This window comes from Periophthalmus magnuspinnatus, chromosome 11, assembly GCF_009829125.3.
Source record: "Periophthalmus magnuspinnatus isolate fPerMag1 chromosome 11, fPerMag1.2.pri, whole genome shotgun sequence".
NCBI lineage: Eukaryota > Metazoa > Chordata > Actinopteri > Gobiiformes > Gobiidae > Periophthalmus > Periophthalmus magnuspinnatus.
In genome coordinates this window covers 24,945,009-24,952,793 of record NC_047136.2, presented here as the reverse complement: position 1 = coordinate 24,952,793, position 7,785 = coordinate 24,945,009, and positions in this window count along the sequence as shown.

Sequence of the window (7,785 nt, the reverse complement as noted above, 5' to 3'; positions counted from 1 at the left end):
GATGCTGTTTCCGCTCTTATTTATTTGTGAATGTGTGAGTTTGATTGTATACGCACCAGACCACTTCCTGTTTCGGATGAGCAAGCTGGGGCGCACCGCAGCAGAAGAGGAGATGTGGTGAGTTGTGCAAAAATCGTTACATCATGAATTCATATGTTTATATAAACAAATCTGTTTGTACTTTATAACTACTCCTAATTAGCCTTGATAAAGCATGAAGAAAGATTCCATTTCATAATGAACAGATGGTTTAAAATGAAAGAATTCAGACTTAGTAACAATTCAATCTTCAAACCACTCCTAACCCCTTAATTAAGTAGGCTAATTATTAATTATTAAGTAAGCCTTAATAATTTTAATGAACCATTTGTTAGTTTTATAACTACTGGAGGTGGCATGCCACCTGCCATGGTGATCGCTACGTTTTATGCCATACTGTGGAAGATTACAGCCAAAGGAACAATACTTCCAAGGGAAGCCCTTCTTCAGGCTAAACAAGAGTCAGGTTTGTGGAGATGAAAGCCTACTTGCAGTACGGACATATGTTTTTCTACATTTTTCAGTGCAATTAGCAGTCAAAATGACAAAAAAACAAACAAACCATGCTTTCATGTGAGTGTATTTTTGGCTGAAGTGTTACATACTGTGGCTTTAACTAAGCCTTGTTTCATTTTTCATCAAGTGTATTCATAACGTGTAAACAAAAATCGTTTTGCAAGTACCATGTTCATTTGTGAGGGTTTTCGCTGGATGCAGTGTTCAATGTCTTGATCGTTAACACAACAGTATGCACCATTGAGTGGTTCCAGCAATCCTCTGGTTAGAGGGCAAATGCTCACTGTATGACCCTGATATTAATATGTCTATTATTGTACATTTTTGGGTCTATTTGTGCATCTGCAGACTTTATTCAACTGGACTAAAAGTGGAGCTGAGAGTTACAAAGCAAAGGGCCTGCATATGTGCTGACTCTATCTTTGGGCCACACACCCAATGATCACTGGGTGTGTGGCTAGGAGAGAAATTATCAGTCAGTCAGTTTAGTCCATTCTTACACAAAACTGTTATCCACCCCCAGGTACACCACCTAGAGCAGGATGTGTCTGATAGGCCAAAACCATAACCTAGATCAGATCAAAACCACTGGTGCGTGTTGACACAAGGGTGAAAAGTATCATAAATCAGACACTAATCGATTCTAAACTAATATCAAAACTAGATACTCATTTGAGAAAGTATCGATACTGCACAAAATTACATCAACAGGATAAAATTTGAGCTTTCCTGAACAGCTTTCAGTGCCATTTTGAGCTTCATCAGAACTAGAATAAGATCCCATGGTAACATTAAGAAAGTATTATTATTTTGTGTTTGAAAATTACATTCTATTACTAAAAAGGGAACGTGTTTTATCTTCATTGGTATCAGCATTGTTAGCATCAAAATAAAGTGAAATTTTTGTATCATGACAACACTAGTCAAGACGCCCATTCACTTCTTTGAAATGATTAGTCATATTAAAACTCCAAAACTCCACCCTCAGCTCTATGGCCAGTTGTGTCCAGGCTGCAGCCCCCACACTTCTAATTAAACTCTTACAATGTTTCTGAGCGGTCAGCACATACAGAGGGCTGTCCAAGCACCCGGCTAATCAAGACGCCCCGGCACATTTCACGCAATTCTTCTCTGAGTGTTCTAGTGCCAGTATGAAAGAACCACACCAAGATGATGGGTTGTCATCATAGACTGTGTGTGTATATATATATATATAAAAACTGATACCCTGATCCTGGTGTTTTTTTGTCATTAATAACAGACAAATGGGGTGCCAGGTGACTAGCAACAGGTTTGATTAACAGTTTTGATAAGTGCCCGCTCCCTGCTGTAAACCAGTGGTGCGGACGAGAAAGGTCATTACTTTCAAAATTCTCGTTCCAGATTGGCTCTTTGGTTGCTATGATACTCCTGGGTGAAATTCCAAATATGGAACTCAGCTCCAAATTTGCCCCATAAATGCTCCAGCCTCAATGAGCTTCATTTGACTGGAGCTGAACACTGTGGGTCACTCACTGAGTTTACTTCTTTATACAGTCTGTGGTTGTCATTGGTCCATTTCTCTCTTGCAGTTGTATAAACTATGGCCTGGTAAAGAAATTTGTCCCTTGCATTTGACCCATCATTTCAACAGTGCTGTCAGGACGATTTGGCAGCCGCAGTGTAGCAACTGGAGACCCTTTTCCAGATCTTGCACTAGCAATTTGGTGAGGAGTACTTAACTGGAGGATTACCCCACCATCCATACTTCCACTGCCAGAATATATTTGCAGTGAGGCAACAGGGTAACAGGGTATCTGCATTGCGGGTTGCACTATGTAATATAAAACATGCTAAATAGAAAAAATGGTAATGCTTTGAAATGTAATTTTGTAATATAATATACGTTTTGTCATAGTTAAATGATTTTAACTTTAATTAAAACAGTCAATGGCAGGGCTTTATTAGGACTAAATGAGCTGAGGTAACTTATATGATTCAATCAAGTATTTTTTTTGTTTGGTGTTTTTTGTTTTGTTTTTTGTTTTAATGCTTTATCTTTTCTGAAACTTTTTTAGGATAGGTATACCTTACATAAAAAAGTTATCCTGGCTGGTCACACTGTGTATTTGTTTAAAGGTGCTGTATTATGCACAGGAGCTCAGTTGGTAGATCCACGGTTGGCGGTTCGAATGTCACTCTCGACATAAACATCATTGGTTGAGCCGTCCGATCCACTGACCCACAGGTTGGCGGTGCAATTCCAACTCCCACAGATTAATGCACTGGGGGCAAGGTGGATACTTAACCCACCTCGCCCCCAGCGTCTGCGTACACTGGTGTATGAATGGGTGTGTGGTTCCTTCATGTAAAGCCCTTTGAGTGCCTTGAAGATGGAAAAGCACTTTATAAAAATGTGACCATTTACCAAAACTGATTCTTGGGAGCTTTAAGCCTTGTTAGAACATTGTCATCCCCTCGAAAACATACCCAGAGTTGTGTTTTGTTTCATTCACGTTTGAGTAATCCTGCATCTTTGAGGAGGTGACAATATTATAACATGGTTCAGAAAATAGCATAATATGGGCTCTTTAACTATGGGACTTGAAAGATTCTCTGATATGGATGTCTAATTTTTAAAAATTATAATAGTTTTGGCACAACCCCATAACACCTTCAAGACAAACTGTAACAGCGAAATGAATTGTTAAATAGGGATATTATTCACCCTGCCCAACAGCTAATCCTCACACTTCAACCTTGTCATTATCAACCGCAGCATAATCAAACAAAAGCCATTTATTTTCATTTAGTCATGAGCACAACCCGTACAGTTCAATATGTGTTGATGAAACAAACAATATTATTAAAATATTACACTGAGATAGCACCCACATTATTACATGTTCTCATATTAGGCTTTGGGTCACACGTGCTGATAAATGATGTCACCTCATAATCATATACAGATGAGATATGGAGTGACGCGAGCTGAGATGGATCACGTACTGAGGCCGTGTCGTCAGTTAAACACATAACACAATCATTTAAAGGAGATAAATCTGCAGCTGGCCTTGTCTTAGATGTAAATTCATTAAATCTAGGACTTAAACGTATCTATCTCCATGGAGACAAGCAGGTGACCAGGCCAAGTTACAGGTTCCCTTTCTCTTTAATGAAGCTTTTTGTAAACAATACATTTTACATTCAATCATTGTATAAATAAAAGAAATGTATAAATGTAAAAGAATGTATAATATGTGAAAAACAGCTCATTTTGGCAGTTTGTGTACCATGTGTTAGTTGTATATCGCCCTCTACTGGAAACAGTGATTAGTGAGGCATGTTAAAAATACTGATTAGCAGTAGGGCTAATTTCAACATGGCATTAATAAAATAGATGTCCCTTTAAGTGCTGTAATAATAACATCATAATAATTCCTTACACTTGTAATGCTTTGGTTTGTCGAAGTGTCTCAAAGCGCTACACTGTTCTCATTACTCATTCACTCTATACTCAGCGGTGCTAAGCCACAGCTGCCCTGGGCTGGACATAAACGGCATCAGCCCCCAATCATTTACACACACACATACGGCTTTCACATTAGGTCTTATATTACACAAAATGGATTCTTGTGAGCTTTATGCCCTCTTATAATGTAGCTACCTCATCAAAATCATACCTGGAGTTGTGTTTTGTTTCATTCACACATGTTTGAGTAATCCTTCTACATCTCCAAAGCTCAAAGTGCTCTGTTCCACCTTGTGATGTCATGACGCGGTTGTTTTTTCATGTTAACAGCCCCTTTTACATTTTGTTCAACGTGTTACATTTTGAGACTAGCAATTCCAGGGCTGAAATAACGCAAATGATTCTAGTGAAGATGTGTTGAATTTAAAAACACAATGTATTAACACATAACATGAGTGTTTTCTGTCACTCAGCCTAAATATGTAGGGTTTATGTGTTAATGAAACAAAACACAACTCCAAGTGTGTTTTTGAGGAGGAAACATTCTAACACAGATCAGATCATAGGTAATAAGGGCCTGTTAGGACATAATGGCAGAACTTGTAAGTGTGAATTAATCCTCCAACCTTTTAGCCACTGTTGCCCTGTTCTGTAATAAACAGAACGGTTTGTTACAATTTAGACTGGTTTCAACTCCTAAATGTGCACATCGATATCACTTGTTTAGCAGTTGAAAAATAAGTGAACTATGTCTGCATTCCAGCTTGATTTTCACAGCCCAGTAAGATTTCGGAAATACCTGTGATTGAGGCCATATTGTGAGTGCTGAAAACAAAACAGAACAAAGAACTGAATAAAGCACTTCTTGTTGGCACTTTTTTGCAGCAGATCTGATGTTTTACTGCTGTTGTTGCTGTGGTGTTGCAGCAAAGTGGAGCAGAGTGCATGAGTTAATTACAGTTGGCATGGTAAGAGAGAGAGGGGGGGGGGGGGGGGGGGGGTTCTCCTTCACATGTCGCCTGGGTCTGATGTAAAGGGTGAGTGCAACTGTGCATGAGGAATAAATAATGCTGCAAGGAGAAAAGTGATCAATACAAGCAAAAAGGCCAGAGTTTTAGCACAGAATGAACAAGTTATGCACGGAAATGATGATGGAATTGAATGTATGTAACAGCTTTGTTTATATAGTGAGTTATTGGGCATTAGAATACACTAAACTTTACGTTATTCATTCACACCATACCAGGTTGTTTCTGTAGCCACAACTGCCCTGATGGAGTTGAAGCTGTCAATCTGTGCTATTGGTCCCTTCGACTATCACAAATCGCTCACATACACATTTTTAAAAAAAAAAACTGTATATCCTGTGCTCTTAAAAATGTGCTAGAATCACAACTAAACCTGGTTTGCCAGGTCTGCCAAACCTCCAGATAGAGTGCACAGACAGTTTTTTCTCATCCTCAGTATATGGACAGCCTTTACTGCAGCAGCAGAGTCACTGATTAATGTTTGGCTGCAGGTGCTGGGGTTTAGGTAATGACGATTCAGATCAGAGAAGGCCCTTTTAGGTTTAAACTAGCTGAATTTCAAATTGGCATTGAATTTGGCAACCCAAATGAGAAACTCATGTGAGGCTCATTCTGCTTTCTGATTGGAAAATCTTGAGAACACCAAATAAATGGGACATCATGTTTTTGCTTTTAAGTATGAATCAGCATTACAGTTGTTATCAGTAAAAGCTATATTTGATTTGAACATTTCTACCTTGTATCTGGCAACATAATTTGGTGATGTTTATTTAGACCTGGACAAAAAAAAAAAGTCGCCACCTGGATTTAACTAAGCAAATATGTTGGTGTTGCTGCACTTGGTCAGGTCTAGGTTCAGCAACAGTCTGTGCTCAAAGAATGAGGTCAGCTGACACCTGAATATACTGAATGACCAGGTTATTCCCTCAATGGTTTTTTTCTTCCCTGATGTCACGGATATTTTCCAAGACGACAATGCCAGGATTCATGGGGCTCAAATTGTGACAGAGTGGTTCAGGAGCATGAGACATCATTTTCACACATGGATTGGCCACCACAGAGTCTAGACCTTTGTGCAGCGTCAGACTCGACCATCATCAATGCAAAATCTTGGTGAAAAATTAATGCAACACTGGATGGAAATAAATCCTGTGACATTGCAGAAGTGAAATTGACACAATTACACAGTGAATGTGTGATGTAATCAAAGCTAAAGGCGAAACAACCAAATATTAGAGCGTGTGACCTTTTATTTTGGTGGTGACTTCTTTTTTCCTTTAAACAAGTTAGGCAGATAAAGAATCTTTGCCCCAGGTCAAAATCTTAGGGTTGGTGAGTGTGAACATTCCAGGTCTGGTATTTCCGAAAGGTAGACCACAAACATGAGAAAAGCTAAACTGTTTTTGAGGAAGAGATGCAAGACCTACAAATGTCCAAATTATTTAAAATTGCCAACCTAAAGTTTTTATCACTTGTACACTCACTGTGGGAAGAAGTATAATTCTATTAGAGAGTTACCCAAGTGAATTTATAGAGTAATTGTAACTTGTACCCTCCTGTACAGTTGTGTTTCATCCATGATTCTTCCTTATACATGTTAGTAGGGCACCCGGTAGCTGTCCTATCTTCAAAGCCAGCCGACTTCAGCCCTGTGTAACCGGACTCCTCTTGTATAAGGCTAAGTGATAGTGGGCCTGCGTGACAAAGATCACTGGTTAAACGTTTCTGTGTAATTAACTGTTTTTTCAGAGTCTCCTGTCTGCCCCAGCTGCAGCCTGTTAAAGTGCCGGCTACATGCTAACAAATGTCAATAAATATGCCACTTCAGAATTCTGCGAGCGCTTTACAGTCACCGCTTTGTTTAATGTTTATTTAAGCTCCCGCACATTGGACATGACAGGCCTGTTTATCAGAGATTATAATGGTCTTTTAAAGTGTCATTCCTGGCCGCGCTGTTTTCTGTGAGGTAGGAACAGCTAATGTCTAACAGTAGTGTGGCCTTATTGTGTCCAGTGACTGTTAGACCCAGTAAAGGTTTAACTTTAATGTTGGCACTTTACTCTTGTGTCTCTATCTGGTAACAGCTGTGCAGTTATCCTGTTATGTCACTTTTTTGGTGGAGGATCTGCCACCTGGTTGATTCCATGGTACAGAGATGTTATTCCTTGTCTGAAATGTTCCACAATATAGCATTAACTTGATGGTAACAAGCCAAGTGATGCCAATGGACCAAGATGCATTTTCATTCTTGTTCTTCACATTTTGGATAATTGTATTCATCTTCTTTAACCGCAGGCTGCATCAGGAAGATCATCTGGTATAAAGTGACCTCAACTGGACATGGTTCATGAGTGTAGGCTGTAAGTTTGTAGCAACAGGGCCAAGACGGGGGCTCCAGGATGTGAAGAGAAGAGACATCACCCATCACAGGACAAATGAAGCATGGGAGGTCAGGAGAAGAGCCCTGACTCATCAAGCACACACTGGAAAAAGTTTAGATTTTAGACATTAACATATCAGCATACAAGAAGAATGTGACTTTTAGATACTAACGCCACAAGAATCACTTCAGGGAGCCAGCCTGAGCCTCCTGAAGGCTTTATATGTGAATGTGATGAAGCCCATAGGCTTAGTCATTTCAGTAAATCTTGGTACATTTGAACACATTTATTTAAATGTCCATAAAGTATGCCTTTCCCCTTAGGCCTTCTTTTAATAGTGTGCCATAAAACAGTTTAGGCTAAAAGCCTA